Source organism: Lepidochelys olivacea (genome assembly GCF_965140295.1).
Source record: "Lepidochelys olivacea isolate rLepOli2 genome assembly, chromosome: 3".
NCBI lineage: Eukaryota > Metazoa > Chordata > Testudines > Cheloniidae > Lepidochelys > Lepidochelys olivacea.
In genome coordinates, this window is record NC_140413.1 from 39,847,633 (window position 1) to 39,867,330 (window position 19,698).

Sequence of the window (19,698 nt, forward strand, 5' to 3'; positions counted from 1 at the left end):
CTGTAAGTAAGTGCCATTTGCACAACTTTCTCAAGGTCAAAGGGCAAAAACCAGGAGGTGGCATTTGTACAGATTATGTACATTATGGGCCAGATTTTGACACCCCCCTCACAATGAATAACACCAGGTAGTTTCACTGAGGTCAATAAGGCTCCTGGAAGTGTAATGTACTATTAAATGTGAGTAAGAGTGTCAGAATCTGGACTTATACAAACTGACTTATGTCAATGCTGGGTTTATTTAGAAATTGACATTTTTCAAAAATCATGGGGTCCTTTTTGATTACAAGGGACACATTTCAACAATTTTAACATTCTCTGATAACGAGATAGTGGCATATTTTGTAAAAAACCTGATGTTCAAACAAGTACCATTTCTCATCCAGCAGCACCGAAGTCAAAGTGTCTGTCTACCAAACTGCCTCAGACAAAACAGCCACTTTTCACAAACGCTGCAACAAGTTTTAGGTTCCCTATGACATGAGCTGGAAAGATCTGTATTGGTTATGTTATGAAAAATAAATAAAATTAGGTAGTGATAGAACCTGAAACACCGGCTAAAAAAGCCACATTAATAAAAAAAATACATAAACCTATCAAGAGAAGCCGGAGGAGAGGAGATTAAAGGGTGTTAGTGAATAAAGGATGGAGGCTCATAGCTACTAAAAAGCAGAAATTCATTATAGATCATCTTGTCCCTGGATATCCTTAATATAGGAGATCCTGCTAATGGTTTTCTCTTAAGAATTTGTCCCCCCAAATCCATCTTATAACTGAATCCCAGTCACATGTCTGTACTTCACTACTAGGCTCTTTTTCTTAGCCTCAAGATGATACGGTTGCAATGTGCATGTATGTGGCTTTTATGCTAGGAGAGATGCCTTTCTGTATTTCACTTGCCTATCTACCTGTAAAAAGCATAAAATGGAGAACAGCATTTTATACCCAATCAATGTCTCAGAATGGGGCTTATGCTGGCTCAGCACACTAATGTCCTATTGACTATCCTAGGGTCGACTCTATTTTCAGTGCCACCTGAGTACCCCAGACCTCAATCACGCTGACTGTGGAAGAAATTCTTCAGACAAAAAGAACAGTTGCTTCTAAGGGCAGAGGAAGCAATGGGAAAACCAGGGCAGACTTTTGGTCAGACAGCATTTTGTTTGTCCAAGCCCATTCTTCCCAGAGAAGAATGGAGGTATTTCAGGAGACCTAAGTTTCAGTTTGGAGTTTTACATGGGGAAGTGGCCAAATTATTGGAAATGTGTAAGTCTTAAGATGACAAACGAACTCTATTGCTTGCATCAGTGGACACAACCCCACTGAAATCACATTTGTGCCTACTTAGATCAACAGTGAATTTGGCCCAATAAATCTAAATATCTAAAATGGCAACTGTATGGGTCAGATTTTTCAAGGAGTTGCCTAAGTGAAACTTGTTTGCATGCAGAGGTGGTTGACGTGACATGCTTTCTACAGAGGACCCCACTTAACAAGCATAGCATGGGAGAGGCCTTGATTCCTTGAGCTGTAAGAACTACATATGGGTGGGATTTCAAAAAGAGCTTAGCATTGGCCGAACTCTGATCCCACTGAAGTCAATGAAATTTTCACCATTTACTTCGCTGAGGTAGGCCACCGCTGAGTGCTTTTGAAAACTCTTCTCCATCCACACCACCCCTTCGCTCCCTTAATAATACTGCACATTTCATTGCATGCTTTTCAAAGACACGTAGATTTTTTTCAAAGCCAGAAGGGACCATTGTGATCATGGGGTCTGACCTCCTGAATAACAATGGGCAGAACCACCCAATGACTTTTGCCTCAAGCCCACAGCTTCTGCCTGGGTTCAAGTATATCTTCTAGAAAGATACCAATCTTGATTGAAAGAATTTGAGTGACAGAGAATTCACCACATCCCCAGGTAAACTGTTCCAATGGTTAATCACCCTCAGAGTTGAAAGTTTTAATCTGATTTTTAGTCTGAATTTATCTAGTGTCAGCTTCCAGCCATTAGATTTCGTTTCACCTTCCTCTGCTGTTTAAAGAGCCAGAGAGACAAGGTGGGTGAGATAATATCTTTTAATGGCTCCATCCACCCACATGCACACACCCCCACCCTAAGGAAGGAAATTCTTTCTTTCTGTTTTTAATTCTCATCTCAAACAATTGATATGGTGTATTTACATGCCAATAGAATGGTTTACTCATCATTTGAAAAATAAATACTTTGGGTGAGGAGTTTGTTTTTATTTTTTGTGGCTTTTCCTTCTTCTCTGCCTCTTCTTTTGTTTTGCAAATAGATGTGGAAGGAATTCACTACACCACCACTTGTTGCTGTTCCTTCCTTGTGCAACTTATTTTGAAAGTAAAATTTCAATGAAAACAAAACCTGCCCATTTACATTTACAAATACAGAAATTTGTACATGTGGACTGTTGCATGCACATATTTTACAGACACAATTTAGGAGGCTTGTTTGGAAATCTACCCCTTTATGCATAACAGTGCACTTAGAGCATTTTGTGTGGGGACACACACAATCGACTATATAAAAACGATTTCTAAAAAAACGACTTCTATAAATTCAACCTAATTTTGTAGTGTAGATGGAATTAAGAACAAACAAAGAGGTTGTGATGCGTTCCAGTCCCTAGATGATCGATTATCTGTGAAACGCAACTCAGTGGACCATTTCAACAGAGGGAAAATAAATTACAAGTTTGTTGATAGCCCATTAACACTCCTTGAATTGTTTAAATATATTTGGGGCGATGGGCAGTTTCCCTGGGTCATGTTCCTTAAAAGAAGTCACATTAGATTACATTTCCCCCTTTCTATAATTCTATTATCTTCATAAGGTGGTGTAACCAGAAAAAAAAAGGGGTTCCGATTTTCTCTGAGAGTCTAACACTAGATTTTGGGCAATATACAGATACACACAAAGAGTAAAGGAACTGAAGCAGGCTTGAAAGGATAACAATATGATATATTATTAAAAGAACATGCATATATTTTGGGGATACCAAACTAAAATGTTAAGTTGAATTCCAAGCAGCCACCACAGCCCATCAAACTGTAAATTAGGCTTCTCTTCCCAGTTTCTGCTTTGAAAATGGATGATGTCAGCTATCCAAAGTCTCAAACCTGCCAATTGGCCAGCTGCTCACTCCCTGAGTGTGAAAGGTAACACTTCAAGCCTTTCAGTTCACTCCTCAAGCAAGCCTGGGATTTCACTTCCACTCCAAGCAACAGATCCATCCAGACTGCCCAAGTCAACTCTCTTTTACCTTCAGTAAGTCTAAGATGTGCATGGTTTCCTTGGCAACTTACGTGTGGCCAACACAACAGTTAAAAGTAAAATTCACATATGCCACTTCAACTCTCATCAATGCATCCTCCCTTGGAGCAGCACCACTAATGGGCAAGGAAAGATTTTCTCTTACTATTTTTCTGAAAAATGATATGTTCAGTGGTGCAGGTACTACAAGATTGCATAATATTTATTTGGAGATGTCTATTTCATCAGAGATCATTACTATTATTTATTATCTGCAACGACAATCTACTCAGCACTATACAGAGCACAGTTCCAGTCCTGGAGCATTTACAATGAATATGAGATTCAATAAAATGCATAAAGCCTTTAAAAACATCTCCCCAATAAAAAGAACAGATTCTGATCCCCTAACTCACACTGAATAGTACCTTCCTCCATTGGTAGACCTATTGATACCAATAAGTAAGTGCTACTAAATTGGAGTAAGGTATCACAATATGGTCTGGAGGAAACAAAATGGTTATGACATCAGCCCCTTAGGGCAGTGTAGCCCCATAGCCTAAGTCACTAAGGCAGGCCTGGGCTTCAGGACCATAAGGCCGAGTAGCTAAAGTCTAAGTAGCAGCCCTCCTCCCCAGGGCAGTATGGCCCAACAATCAGAGACAATAGGGCTATCTTGGGATTCAGGACAGGAAGGCCCAGTGACCCAAGTCTAAGTAGCCACCCTTCTTCCCAGGGTAGTAAGGCCCAATGGCCAGAGTTAGTAGGGCTGTCCCTACTGTTCAAAAAAGAACTAGATAAATTCATGGAGGATGATGGTGTCCCTAGCCTCTGTTTGTCAGAAGCTGGGAATGGGCAACGGGGGATGGATCACTTGATGATTACCTGTTCACTCCATCTGGAGCACCTAGCACTGGCCACTGTTGGAAGACAGCATACCGGGCTAGATGGACCATTGGTCTGACCCAGTATGGCCGTTCTTATGTTTTTGTGTCCCAGGGTTGAGAATAGTAAGGCTAAAGTATGTAATGGCCTTCGGCAGTCCAATTCACTTCCCTGCATGTTGGCGGTATCCATGGTGAGTCAGACAGTTGGGAGAGCTGGACCACCATTCTCCACAAGGTCCCGAGCCAGCACCCTAGAGAGCAGATAACTCACTGCTCAGTCTCAGTCACCCGTTGCTACTGTCCCATTTGTTGGGTTGCTTCACCATTGTGCGGGGGGGGATGCACAAGGCCCATGCACAGCTTAAATGCCATTTATGCTCTAGTGCAGTGGTTTTCAACATTTTTTCATTTGTGGATCCCTAAAAAATTTCAAATGGAGGTGCGGAAATTCAATCTGTGGCCTGCCGCCCTGTACCATGGACGTCTTAGACGGAACAGAATTCGACTATAAATGTTGCACAGCTCAGCGTGGCATTTGACACAGCAAGAAAAAGGGGCACTGAACTGTGGGCTCCTATGGTAACGACAACGCTGCTGGGTTTTGACCTGTAGGTGGGGGGGCCTTCACTTACTGTTGATTGATCAGAAAAATGGAATGCCTTTTCTGGGATCTGAAACTGCATTTTCATAGCCACCATCCATGGCCCCCTCCTACATAGTCTGCGGACCACAGGTTGAATACCGTTGCTTTAGAGCACAACTCTAGCATAAGTTGGAGAGGCATCTATCCTCTAAGGACTTATATGCTCTCCATTGCCATAGTATAAGAGCACTTCCCAATCTTTAATGTATTTATCTCTACAACTCCTCTTTGAGGCAAGGTGTTGGATCATATTAAAGAAGTTCTGTATTAAAATCACAAATGAGTTTGATTCCCCATAGTTTAAATTCCAGGGTATTATTAATTAAGAGGTCTCTTGGTTTTTGGTACTGTTTCTCTCCCTCTATGTGTGAAACTTGCAAGCTGCTAATTGTGTTAGTACATTCTAAGACAGAGTCTGTTCTCAAAGCAATACACAGAGAGAGAGACTCAAAGCAATACTCTGTAACAACAGAAACAGCACCCAGAGACTCCCCGCCCTTTTGTTGTATTAACAATTGTGATTAAAATCGAGATAGAGGATGTATGTGGATGGATGCTTGGTGTGGATAATAACTGAATGATCAGGGAGGTGCCAGCCTAAGAATCCAGTGTCCATCGGCTGAAGAAGGCGTCAAGTGGAAATAACCAGAGGACCCCACCCGGAGGGCAGACTGGAATCCACCCAACAGCCTCAAGAATGGGAGAACCAAAGAACAAGATAACATCTTGGAGCCGTCAGGAATGTGCTATCTGCTGATTGATTCAGCAACAGCATGATGAAGCAATTCCCATAGACTGGCATAGGAAGAAATTCCTATAAAAATAGACTCTAAAAAGTGAGAACTTTGGGGTCTGATTCTGCAAACCAACTTCCAGGAGCATCAGATGAGCATCTGACAAGGCCCTGCTCCCTCCTCATGTCCAGGCCACCTGGCCAGTGACTTGGCATGAGCAACTCTAAGGCTGGTAACTATGATAACAACCTTGCAGAACCTGAGTGTGGGTGTGTGTGTGTTTGTATGAATGAATGTGAGAATAAATATGAGATTGAATGGAATGTTATAGCTATAACTAACTGCTTACTATGATTTTTTCTGTATTCACAATAAATGTGGTATTTTGCCTTTTTCCCTTTAATAAGATCCTGCTGGTTTTTATTTTATTGGTACAACAAAGGAAGTGCTATTATCCCCACTTTACAGATAGGTAGTAACTGAGGCACTGAGAGGCTAAGAGCTAGATTCACAAGGGAGACTCAGGTGACTAATTGGCACTTCAGGCACCTCAGTCCAACATTTAGGCACCACTGGCATTCACAGAACTGCCGATCAACTGCCACCTAACCCTGAAGGCACCGAAGGCTAAACTAGATGGCTACGTTTTCAGCAGTAAAGTCAGTGGGCTGCCTACATTTCTGCTGCTGGACATGTGCACAGCCACCTAACACCACCAAGCTGCTTGTCAACTAACTCATGCTTAAGCCTCAGTGGGATTTGTAAGGTAGGAGTTTCTTTGCCTCACTCACTTGTTGGGCCTGATCCAGCTGGCATGCTGAAATGCCACATAAAAGCTCACTTACTGGACGGGGCCTTGTACAAAACAGAGAGGGGGGTGATAACTTACCTCCATCCCAATAATCCAGTGGTCAGAACTCTTGCCTACGAGTTGGGAGACTGAAGTTCAAATGCCCCCCTCTGCTGGATTCAGAGCAGGGACTTGAATCCATGTCTCTCCCCTCTGACATGAGTATGCTAAACACATAGGGCTAGGTATCTAATCTCTCCTGCTGAATCTGTTCCTCTTGATATGAAATATTTAAACATGAATTGGAGCAGGGACTGGAATCTCTGGGTCTCCCGGAGAGTGCACTAAGCTATCAAGTCATTCCCACTTTGTCTCTGTACCAATGAATTTACAGGTCTCATACAAAGTAGAACAGCTTCACTAGATGGAACTAATCTTCCAAAACTTTATTCATGTGTTCAATCTTTCCGTGAAGAAGTAGCCTGATTAAATCAATGAGATTACTCCAGTGAGTAAAGATTACTCATGTGGGTAAGGAATTGCAAGTTCTGGGTGTATTTTTAGTTACATTTGTTTAAAAACTTAATTGGGAGGCAGGAGTTCGGCTGTGCACAATGTAAACCATTGATGTAAGTCACAAACTAAACCAAACAGCAAGATAAAGCAGTTATTAAAGAGATAAGAACTGTCCTGAAGGGGAGGAGACCAGAGACAAACAGAAGTAAGGAGGGAAATGAGTCAACTGATTTTAAACGTGTAATTCATCCTATTCCCCTTTCACAAGTTTCACAGCCCTGTTTTGTTTGCTTGTTTGTAGTTTTTTTCTTTCCACATCAATTTAAGAGTTTCTCTGAGGGTAACAAGATACTAAGAGGACAGTTTTTGTTGCAGTCAAACAGATTAAAAATCTGAGCCAGTCAGATCAGAGGGATTATAGTAGCCCATCAGAATAAAGAGATTTGCAAAACAGTAGTTACTGAGAAATAATGGTACAGGGAAATGCATGCACTCTGGTAATAATGGCATGCAGGTCATCCAAGTAAATGGATTCTCATCCTAGAAAATAACCATATAGTGATTATATCTATTAGATAACTAGGAAATAACCTGCCAGCTTCAGCTTCAGTAATTGTACAGCATCCCAGGATTCTTGGTACAACATCTCTATTTCAATATTTTCTTATATAATGCAGATATTTGCAACAAGGTGACTGACTGACAGAGAATAATTATTTCCACATTCCTGTTGAATTGGAGTATTGATGTTTGGTACACTCAGTCATTCTGAGGCACTGAGTACAGGAGGGAAAAAAAATCCCAACATTCAACTCTGACTTTTCCATCAGAGAACACCAGAGATCACTGGTCTGTCCTTTCAAATTTCAACCATTCAAGTGCTCATCTGAGCTAATACCTAGGTATTTGTTACACTCTGGTTGGATATTATCTCTCTTTCTTCCACCCCTTGTTTTTCTTGTCTGTTTAGTTTGTACACTCTTAGGGGCAGGAACTGTTTCTTATCAACGTTTGTATAGGACCTAGCACAATAAGACCCTGAGCTCAGCTGGGGACTCCAGGAACTGCTGGAATACAAATAATAAATAAATAAATAAATAAATAAATCATAGGCTGCTACCATCGCACCCCATAAAACACTTACCACACGGCATAAGCAGCTGGGGAGGGAAAAATATAGAAACTAATAAAGAAAGATATGGAATATAGGGAGGTGTCAGATGGAATGTCGGGCTTAGAAGGTGGGGGTAGGGACTCTTGTGATAGATAGGACTGCAGGTGTCCAGAAGGTCGCTAGTTCTAATTAACAGATTTTAAGAAAGAAAATTGTCAAAGGCAATTGTTTTTACAATTGTATTTTTACACATTTTTGTATTACAGTAACTAACACCCTAACCAAGATCAGGGCTCACTGCCAAACAAGGACAAATCTAATGGAGTCCCAGGGGGTCAGCCCTGGGTCTGGTCCAGTCATTATTTTCATTAGTGACTTGGATAATGGAATGGAGAGTATGCTTCTAAAATTTGTGGAGGACACCCAACTGGGAGGGGTTGCAAGCACTTTGGAGGCCAGTATTGGAATTCAAAATGACCTTGACAAATTAGAGAATGGGTCTGAAATCAACAAGATGAAATTCAATAAAGACAAATAGAAAGTGCTTCACTCAGGAAGGAAAAATCAAGTACACAGCTACAAAAGGGGGAATAACTGGCTAAGTAGTAGTACTTCTGAAAAGGATCTGGGGGTTAGGGTGGATCACAAATTGAATAGGAGTCAGTCACGTGATGCAGTTGCAAAAAAGGCTAATATAATCCTGGGGTGTATTAACAGGACCATCATACGTAAGACAGAAGAGGCAATTATCCCATTCTACTTGGCACTGATGAGGCTTCAGGTGGAGTACTGTGTCCAGTTCTGGGCATCACATTTTAAGAAAGATGTGGACAAACTGAAGAGAGTCCAGAGGAGAGCAATAAAAATGATAAAAGCTTTAGAAAACCTGACTGTCATGGTGTGTACCTCTTGCCGCCGGACTGGCACCTCCTCCTGGTTGCTCTGGGGATTAGCTTGAGACCAACACCCCCATTGACAGTCTTCATACCATCTCTCCATCTCTGCTTCCACTTACAGCCCCTCTCTTGGCTTCCAGAACTGCAGCATGCTCTTCACGACTCAGCCCTCTGCTGTGTCGCCATCCAGGTTTCCCCCTTGCAGGGGTGAGTATCCCAGTCCTATTGTCCAGCCACTTCCCCACCGTGGGGGGAACCAAGTGTTACCAGATTTGCCCGTTACTTTGGGGTATGCTCATTTATTAGGGCTACTCTTCTTGGGGGAGGGGGTGTTCTGTAATTCTATTAATGTACTGCTTATGTCACTTGTGTTTTCATATAGAGCTCTACTTCTCCCTTTTGCAAGTCCCCTCCCAATAGAGCTATCTTGCAGGACCTAGGTTTCCCAGGGCTGGGTTCCTCTAGCCCCAGAACCAGATGAACACACACACACGCACACACACATTAACAGAGCAAGTCTGAGCGGACTGGGTCAATCAGCACTTTCAAGCTGTCACCCTTATGTACCACAAGTACCGCACTCGAATAGAGTACGCCTGAGCAGGCTGGGTCGAGCAGCACTTTCAAGCTGCCACCCTTGTATGTCATAGGTTCATATCCCCACTTTCACATCACAGTTGTTCTGGTACTAACCCACCTGATGAGCAAACCCCATAAGATTTTTGGGTGCTACAGGGATCTTTAGCTTAGGCAAAAGAAGCGTTGCTGCAGAGTAAATGGGGAAGCTAAAGACACAGAAGAGTAAAGTTCGGGGGGAGGGGTGGGCAACCAGCTTAACCACAAAAGTTATTGATTGAATAATAGTGATAACTACACAAGGAGAGCCTAAACCAACATAACGGTTACATTACTAAAGGTTAATACCTGAGGTAGAAAAGATGCTATATGCTAATGAAGATGTCTCCGTGTCCTATCTTTCATGCAGATGAGTCCAGGGGAGTTGCCTCTGTTCTCCATTCTGTATGCTAATGGAGATGTCTCCCTGTCCCATCTTTCATGAATATGAGGCTAGGGGAGTGGCCTTTGTTCTTGTCACCCTTGTCAGGAGGGGTCTAGGTGTGTCTCCAAACACCCTTCACTGCTCTCTGCAAGTCTTTTCTTTGATCAGTTTTGGTTCAAGCAGAGGCTGGTGGGGGGCGGGGGGCGTGTCTTCCATGAGTCAGACAGGCTGGATACTGCGCCCTGGTTCCCCAAGAACACAGAGCTGACTGATATCACCAGGCCTGCCCACTACTCTGGTTCCCAGCCGAGGGACCCTGTAAAGAGCAGCCTCCTGTTGCCTTTCCTTAATTCTCCACTAATGCTGCTTCAATTCCCTGGGCCACTTCCCTGCAGCCCCAGCATCTTCTTCCCCCTCGTCTCAGAGCCTCCAGGCACATGTCTGGGCAGCCATCCAGGAGCTCCCTCTTGCTCCCTCAGTCCCCACCAACAGCTGCTTTGTCTAAGGTGCTTGCTTCCATCTACCTTCTAGGAGCCCAATCCTCCCTCCTTGAGCTCCAAACAGCAACCACTGACTGTCTCTGGCCCTGCAGCTCCTTTTAGGTAAGCGCTGGGCCCAGATTGGCTGCCCCATACAGCCTCTCGACAATTGGCTGCTCCCTGTGCAGCTTCCCTAGGTTGCTTTTAACTCCTTCCTTTCCAGTGTGGGGTGAACAACCTAAAAACTAGGCATGTTTAGTCTTGAGAAAAGAAGAGTGAGTTGGGATCTGATAACAGTCTTCAGATATATTAAGGGCTGTTATAAAGAGGATGGTGATAAACTGTTCTCCATGTCTACTGAAGGTAGGACAGGAAGTAATAGACTTAATCTGCAGAAAGGGAAATTAAGGTTCAATATTAGGAAAAACTTTCTAACTATAAGGGAGCTTAGCTCTGTAATAGGCTTCCAAGGAAGGTCGTGGAATCCCCATCATTAGAGGTTTTTAAGAATAGGTGGAACAAACACCTGTCAGGGATGGTCTAGGTGTTCTTGGTCCTCAGCTGGACAAGAGGCTGGACCAAATAACCTCTGAAGGTCCCTTCCAGCCCTACATTTCTATGATTCTATGATTGTGCTACTCACAGCACAAACAGATATTAAGAGACTCTGCCTTGAAGAACTTATAATTAAAATGATTTATTTTTTGAATGAAAGTAGAACCTAGCAGCTCCCATCAAGGATCAGGGCCTCACTGTGATAGGCACTGTACAGATGTATCATGAAAATTTGGTTCCTAACACAAAGAAATTAGAAACCAAGTTGGGGAGATAGACAAAGAGTGGAGGAAAGGAAGTTTTATTATCCACATTTTACAAATGAGGAAGGGAGGCAAAGAATAATCTCCATGATCAGAAGTAAATATAAAGCTTGAGTTTTGCTCACCATTGACCATGTCTCCATTTCTCTCTCCCTTAATAAAGCGGATGATTGCAGGTCCTTGGCATCTTGTCAGCTCTCACAGCACAAGGCACAGCACTGTATTTACAGTACACCATGGATCTACAGGTAATCACCCACAGAGCTATTACACAACTATGTACATACAGATGCATGTACTGAAAATAAATGAAAAAAATATTTATATACAATCCTTTAACATTACCCAGGGCTGAACAACATAATAATAAGTAACAACCCCTATATAGCAAACACTTCATTTACAGAAAGAATTCAACAAAAAAGGTATTGCCATATCAATGCTGAATTTAAAAGGTTACTAGGTTATAAAAAGGTATGTTTTAAGACTAGTTTTAAGGAACCAAGAACGTCAGCTGTGCAGCACAATTCCCTTCTTAATTCCATTTTGGAATGGCCACAAAACACACAAACGACTGCACAATGCGGACCAATGGCAGCTGAATTTCTACACAGTCAAGTACAAAATAATGTACAGTATCTGTTCATCTATCATGTATCATTATTGTATCAAAGTGCCATGGATATACGTTATAATAGTATCATTTCTGTCTGACAAGGAGCATGGCATCATGATTTAGGGAAGGCTAATACAAATAGATGCGTCTTACATTTGCCCTAAAGTTGGCAGGACTCAAGTTCAGTTTGATCTTCTGTGGTAGAGAATAGCTGAGGGCCTGAGGGAGAATGCCTAGCCCCTGATAGTTTCACTTTGGGGACCTTCAGCGGTAGTAATGCCCCAGTACAGTATAACTGTTATAGTTGGCCACACAAAGAGAGATGGTTTCTGAGATCGCTCACCACAGTCTTGTGCAAAACATGATGGTTCTAAGTCTAATGAACATGTCTGAATTTAGTCCTCATCCTAGGACTCAGTACCCACAGTGCTGCTTTAAAGTCCCCCATGCCCCAACACCAAAGAAAGGGATCTTCAGGAGGTCTACATCTCAGATAGGGGACTCTCAGGATATCCAGTCTGAGGGCCCTATCTTACCATCAGCGCAAGGGAGGCCTTTCATCCAAGATCCATAGCTTGGATACAAAGGGCCTTTGCTGGCTCCAAGCTCTCTCACACAATGGCTCTTTTCTCCTCCCCTCCAAAAGAGGCTTCCCAGGAGAGCTCCCCATGCTTAGTGAGCAAGTTAAATGGGCCATTCTGCTTCTTCTGAAGGTACCTCTTTTCCACCCCTAAAGCAACAAAACCCTTGTCCTTTATTGCTTCCCTCCCTCAGATACAGTTATCCAGAGGGTGAGCTAGACTCAGAGCTGGACCTGTGCATTTTAGCACAATACCTTCCCCTCCCCTCAACACACCTCAGAAAACCTTAGGAGATCATGCTGGAGAAGTGCAGATACTTGGTCTCCCACAGGACAAAAAACTTAACTCTTTCTCTAGTGGAGGAAAATTCCTTGGCGAGTGGGGCAGAGCACTTTATGTTCTCCCAGGGGACCCCTTCAAAGTTGACTGTGCCTTTTGGGAAGATGATGCAAACAGGCGGTGCCACTCCTGACTGTGCACCCATTCTGCCAAAGAACCTCCTCAGTCTCTAAACTGAACCCTAACTCCCACAACCTCTGGTTGTCCCACAGCAAATATGACTCAGTGGTGGCTTCCTATTCTAATTCTCTGCCTCTGGAGGTTAGTGTGTTTCTTCATGACCACTCTGGACTGGAAGGTAGAAAGGGCTGTTAAACAATCATTCAAACTGGGGACTCTCAGATTGTTATCACAATCTGTGCCTCACACACTTTGAGAATGGCCATCCAGTAGCTCATTGCATTCCAAGAGGACAAAGTAGTTTACTCCAAGCTGCCCTTCTTGGTACACAGGAACCTCTCAAAGTGCCTTATTGCTGTTAATGTTCTGAACAACATGACTCCAGGATTCCTGCTTAGAAGGTCAATGTTTTGGGAGCTTCTGTCCAGATCTGGAGATCATTCTAGATCCAGCATTGTTCACCCTCTTGACAATCAGAAAGCAAATGCCCTCAATGAACAATGATGGCACACCCCCAGCCAGTTTCTCAACCTGCTTCCTCCATTTTGTGAGCAGCACATCTGCTTTACCTACTTTGAACCTGGGACAGCTGCTTTTCATCCAGATATTTATTTTTCCCAGGAACTGTGATGCTTGATACAAGCACTGTCTCTGCTAGATTTATGTACAGCTGGGCATTGTCAGGGTATGCCTGGCATCAAAGCTTACAGCATCACACTGTTTCTGTTAATGGCTGAACATAAAGGTGAGAGCTCTTGAAAGTCACAATGAGCAATTACTCATCATAACTTTCTGGGATCTATCCAATAAGAATGAGCAAAGACAGCTTACTGCTACTCCATTTGTACCAACATTATTTCAGTCCTACATGCATTCAGCTGGAGCCCGCTTCTTTTCAGCCAGTCACTTACTTCTCTCTGGCACTAAAATAGTTGGCCAATGGCAATGCCTGCAGTTAATGTGAAAGAGATGTAGCAGTAGGTGTCATCAGCATATTGTTGGCAATGAAGGTGTGAAGGAAGCCAGCTTAATGCAATTCCAGCCACCCCTGCCAGGACTCATAAATGAGTCAGGACCATCTCATGATGAATAGCATTGAAAGCTGTGACTAGATCTAACAACACTAAGATGGAGGTTTGTCCTCTCTCTCTGAGTGAAAGAAGATTATCCATTAGTGTAAAAAGTGTCTTCTCCATACCATATCCTGGTATGAATTCTGACTGGGAAGGATTCAGATCAGGATATGGCAAGATCAGGTGTTGTTAGAGTCAGTTCACCGTCTTGATAACTTTGCCCAAGAAGGGGAGCTAAAGGACAAGGCGGTAGTTGATGAGATTGTATGTGCTGAGTTGTGGATTCCTGAAGTGTAGTTGGACTATTGAAATTTTCAGGGTGGTTGGAAGGCTGTCATTTCTGAAAAGGGCATTTACAGTCTAAGTTAGCAGTGGCTTCAGGCTAAGCACTCCTCATTAGCATTCATCAACCATGAAAGTCATAGTTCTATTTCATATACAGAGACTTTTGTTCATGTCTTGACAACCTTTGGTTTTGAGATTTGGGTAGCCTCTATCAAAGAAGAGGTTGGGTTTGCTGGCCACTGCTGCGATTCCAGTTCCTCAGACTCATTGGAAAGAGTCTCAAACTCAGCTGACATTTTCGGAAAAACAAGCTGAGTGTTCCACACAGCAGGATGCGTTCGTCTGGGAGAATGCACTAATTAATCCACCATCTGGAACATCTCTAGCTAGTCGGCATTTTGCAGACACAAGGATTCTGAGTTTTTGCCTCCCAGGGCTTCTTGATATACTGCTCAGTGAAAATGTTTGTTTAATGCACAATGGCAGTCAACAAAGCAGAAGTCAGGCTGTGTTAAGGAGGGATAACAAGTTATAAAGAAAATATTGTAATGCCATTACATAAATCAAAGGCATATTCTCACCTTGAATACTTTCTATCAACAAAGGCCTGATACAATACACATTTTGAATGTGGTGCTTTGGTCCATTTCCCTCACTTGGCCAAACTGCTGTGTGTACAGCACTAGATAGTCAAATTCATCCCAAGGCCCTCTGCATAGGATTATCTGAGCTCATCTCAGCTAGACAGGAGGGTGCACATTGTGCTTCCTATATTCTTCACAGTATTATGGTCATCTCATTTCCTTTCACTCCTTTTTGCAAGATAGCATCAGTTGAGGTCTTTGTGCTTTTTTACATGGCAAAGGAAAGAGACACAGGGACACACACAGAAAGGGTGGAAAGGAGGGGGGATTTAAATATGTTTCAAAATGTTATGAACAATGATTTACAAATTATGGAGGGGAAATGACCCTTTTTATTTTACATGTGGAAAATACCCCTAGACCAGTGTTTCCCAAACTAGGGCTGCTGCTTGTTCAGGGAAAGCCCCTGGTGGGCTGGGCCAGTTTCTTTACCTGCCTCATCCGCAGGTTCGGCTGATCGCGGCTCCCACTGGCCGTTGTTCACCGCTCCAGACCAATGGGGCTACAGGAAGCGGCAGCCGGTATGTCCCTCGGCCCTCACCGCTTCCGGCAGCCCCCATTGGCCTAGAGCGGCGAACTGCGGCCAATGGGAGCCGCGATCGGCTGAACCTGCGGACGCAGCAAGTAAACAAACCGGCCCAGCCCGCCAGGGGCTTTCCCTGAACAAGCAGCATCCCAAGTTTGGGAAACACTGTCCTAGAGTTTCTTAAAGCTTCTATTCAGAAACCTCCTCTTGAAACTTGATATTATCAAATTCCAGTAAGAGATGAAAGGTGAAAATAATACCAAGGCAAGCTCCAGGTCTGAAGCACAGTGTGTAATCTGTAAGTGAATGAAAGGAAAGGAAAAAAAGAATCGGAGTTGTCTGATGAAAGTTCAGATTCTTACCAGATCTACACTACAGACAGAAACTAAGAACCAAGGAAGGATTTTGTTTTCTAGATAAGTAAGAGTCAGGGATTTGCACAAAGAGTAGGTTATATAATGGCATTCTTCTTCACACCCCTTCATTATTAAGCTCTTCTGTAATTTGAGTATCAGAGCTCTGTCCTTGCCCTTGAATGCTCTCTCTCAATCTCTCTTTCTAATCCTGTAGTACAAAGGGACCAGAAAGCTGCTCTAACAGGATAGCTGATATGGGGAATGGTGACATGGAGTCAGTATGGTGAATCCCTGCTAGTGTAGAGCTTCCATTGCCAGCTCTGTGCCAATCTCCCTGGTGTATCTTGATGTGCAGCCAGAGCACATAATACTTAAGAAACCCCAATCCTTAGGGGGCTGTTACAACCCAGGAGACATTAGAAGAGCTCTGAGGCTGCTCTAAGTTATGCAAGGGGTTGAATGGCCCCTGGCAACCCAAGGGAGCAAGGTAGTACAAAGACAGACTTAAGGCACCATTGCTCTCCCCTTCTCTCCATCTGTGCCAAGTAGAGCTCTCATGTTGCTACAGGTCTGGCTCAGAGAGTATAGCACAAACATATGCACTAGTTTTTAATAGGTGGAATTCTTACTATCTTTTTGAAAGAAATCCAGATCATAGACTCATAGAGTTTAAGGCCAGGAGGGACCATTGTGATCATCTAGTCTGACCTCCTACACCTAGAATCATAGAACTGGAAGGGACCTCGAGAAGTCATCTACTCCAGTCCCCTGCACTCACGGCAGGACTAAGTATTATCTAGACCATCCCTGACAGGTGTTTGTCTAACCTATTCTTAAAATTCTCCAGTGATAGAGATTCCATAATTTCCCTAGGCAATTTATTCCAGTGCTTAACCACCCTGACAGTTAAGAAGCTTTTCCTAATGTCCAATCTAAACCTCCCTTGCTGCAAGTTAAGCCCATTGCTTCTTGTCCTATCCTCAAAGGTTAAGAACAATTTTTCTCCCTCCTCATTGTAACAACCTTTTATGTACTTGAAAACTGTTATGTCCCCTCTCTGTCTTCTCTTTTCCAGACTGAACAAACCTGTTTTTTTCAATCTTCCCTCATAGGTCATGTTTTCTAGACCTTTAATCATTTTTGATGCTCTTCTCTGGTCTTTCTCTAATTTGTCCACATCTTTCCTGAAATGTGGCACCCAGAACCTGGACACAGTACTACAGTTGAGGTCTAATCAGTGTGGAGTAGAGCAGAAGAATTACTTCTCATGTTTTGCTTACAACACTCCTGCTAATACATCCCAGAATGATGTTTGCTTTTTTTGCAACAGTGTTACACTGTTGACTCATATTTAGCTTGTGTTCCACTATGACCCCCAGATCCCTTTCTGTAGTACTCCTTCCTAGGCAGCCATTTCCCATTTTGTATGTGTGCAACTGATAGTTCCTTCCTCAGAGGAGCACTTTGCATTTTTCCTTACTGAATATCATCTTATTTACATTATGGGCCACAAAATTTCACCCACCCATCCACTCCTGTAATAGACCCATAACCTCTTGCTGAGTTACTGAAGTCCTCAAATCATGGTTTAAAGACTTCAAGTTATAGAGAATCCACCATTTACACTAGTTTAAATGTGCTAGTGACCCATGTTCCATGATGCAGAGCAAGGTGAAAAAGCCCCAGGATCTCTGACAATCTGACCTGAGGGAAAATTCCTTCCCAACGCCAAATTTGATGATCAGTTAGACCCTGAGCATGTCAGTGAGACCCACCAGTCAGACACGTGGGAAAGAATTCACTGTAGTAACTTAGGTATAACTCAAGTGTAAGCATGAGCTATGCTCGCTGAATTATTCACAACCAGTAGTGAGGGGACTCTGCTCAAGGTTCTATGCTTTGCCCAGTTTTGCACCATCACCACATCACAATTTCAAATCAGTAAATTCCTTGGTGTACAATACACATTGGAGGACAGACAATTCTCTTATTTATTCTGATATCTTTTTTAAATTGCCAAAGTCCTTAGCAGCAAGGTTCTTCCTCTACTTTTATAAAGAAGAGATCAGCAGGATTAAAAGAAAAACAAATGGACATTTACATGTATAGTAAGAACATTCACATTCCATTAGACAAAGGAAGAATGGACTAGTGCTTTGTGAACAGAAGGGAGTTCCATGAACTTCTGAGATCTAATACTGTGGCTCTAACTTTGGGTCTCCTCTGTGGCACTGGTCACAATTTAACCTCTCTGTCTTAGTTTCCCTCATCTGTAAAATAGGGCTGTCAGTATTACCCACCTGCAGTGCATTCTGGGGGTGTTATTGATCATAGAATTTTTTAAGTTGAAAAATGCTTATTATTATTATTATTGAAGATGGAGATTAAAATGCTTGTATTTTGTAAGATCACAAGAGTGACTGAAGTAAAATCACTCACATAACTTACTGGGTAACAGTTTTTAGGCAAGAATGATGTATGTGTGCATAAAATTCCAATATGAAAGTGAAGAAGCATCTCTTTCAGGCCACATTGTGTCACTGATTTTTAAACAGAATTTTCCATTAGAATCAGTGAGAAGCACTGTTTACAAATCAATGGCACAATATGGCTCTTGATTACTGCGGAAGTAAGTGATTAGATGCTCAGTTAAAAGCTGAAGTGATGGAGCTCCTTGAACCTTACTACGCTACTATTTGATTAAACTACTTTCAGCAACCTTATTCAACTACTGTTTTTGTAGAACAGTAACACAAGAATCGTATAGAAAAGAACAGACAATTGTATCCACTTATTCTATTTCTTGGTGCTGTTGCTGACTATTTTTAAACCAAAGGGTAAAGACCATGAAATGATGAGCACTAATATCAAAAACACTGTCAAAAAACCATTTGTCCTGCAATCACTGTAATCTGTATAAAATCTCAAAGGACTCTTCTGAAAGCAAACACCTGTATAAGCATTAAAAGGTACTCTGCAGTTTAGATGTAGTCTATTCATCTAACAATGCAGATAATGACATGCAAAGGTATATCTTCTAAGGGAAGCTTCTGCACAGAATAAGTCCATATTAACCTGGGCTTCCTTTTTATGATTATTAGTAGTAGTAGTAAAAGCAGCATTTCAGTTCCACCTTATAGGCCCCAACCAAGATCAGAGTTCTACCATGCCAGGCACTGCATAAACACAGAGTGAGAGATAAATCCCTGCCCTGAAAGACTTATAGACTTTACAGACAAGAAAAAAAGGGAGAGACGAAATAGAGACTTACTCAAGACCATGCCACTGATCACTGGTAGAACTGGAATTAGAACGCAGCTTTCCTGACTCCTAGGCCAATGCCCTATCTACTAGTCCAATACTGCCTCCCTGTTTACTGCCCATGTGGGCTCTCTGGGTCATCATCATCCCTGGGGCAACTGTTGTGTTATCAATAGTTACACAAGTGAAGCATCTGACAGAGATAAAACCTCCCTCGTGGCTTTTCATTTTTTAATTAGAAACTTGATAGCAATTTTACAAGTCTAAAATCCTACAGTGTTTGGAGGGCAGGAAATATCTTAGACAAGTGATTTGATTATTCAAACTGCAGCATCTCTTCTCCATAGTGAAAACATATACATAATTCAGGGAAGGAAACGTGCACTTTCCCATTTTAGCTTTATGAGGATTATTATTTGAGCACTGTGGAGTCTAACTTAAACAATCATAGTTACAAACATTGTGAACACCATGAATTTGTTTTCAATGGATTCACAGTTCAGGAAATACTTTTTCTGAGTTCTCTTCCCACATTTGTTCATCACTTAGGCAAACTGTACCACAGTTAGGCCCCTGAGCCCACACGGATCCCCTTTGAAGTAATCTTTTTCATTACCTTTCCTGAGTTTTCAGCATAATTGTTCTATGGTGTATGCATTTGTCAAGGTCTCTTCCCCACTCTGAACTCTAAGGTACAGATGAAAAAACCCCTAAGCTTATTTCTACCAGTTTAAGTTAAAA

General features: G+C 42.4%; 1 long non-coding RNA gene across 2 annotated transcripts in view; it reads right to left on the reverse strand.

The window, feature by feature from the left end:
- The window catches only part of LOC311518029, a 56,890-nt gene that overhangs the window by 33,385 nt on the left and 3,807 nt on the right, over positions 1–19,698 (reverse strand). The gene's annotated exons all lie outside the window — the stretch shown is intronic.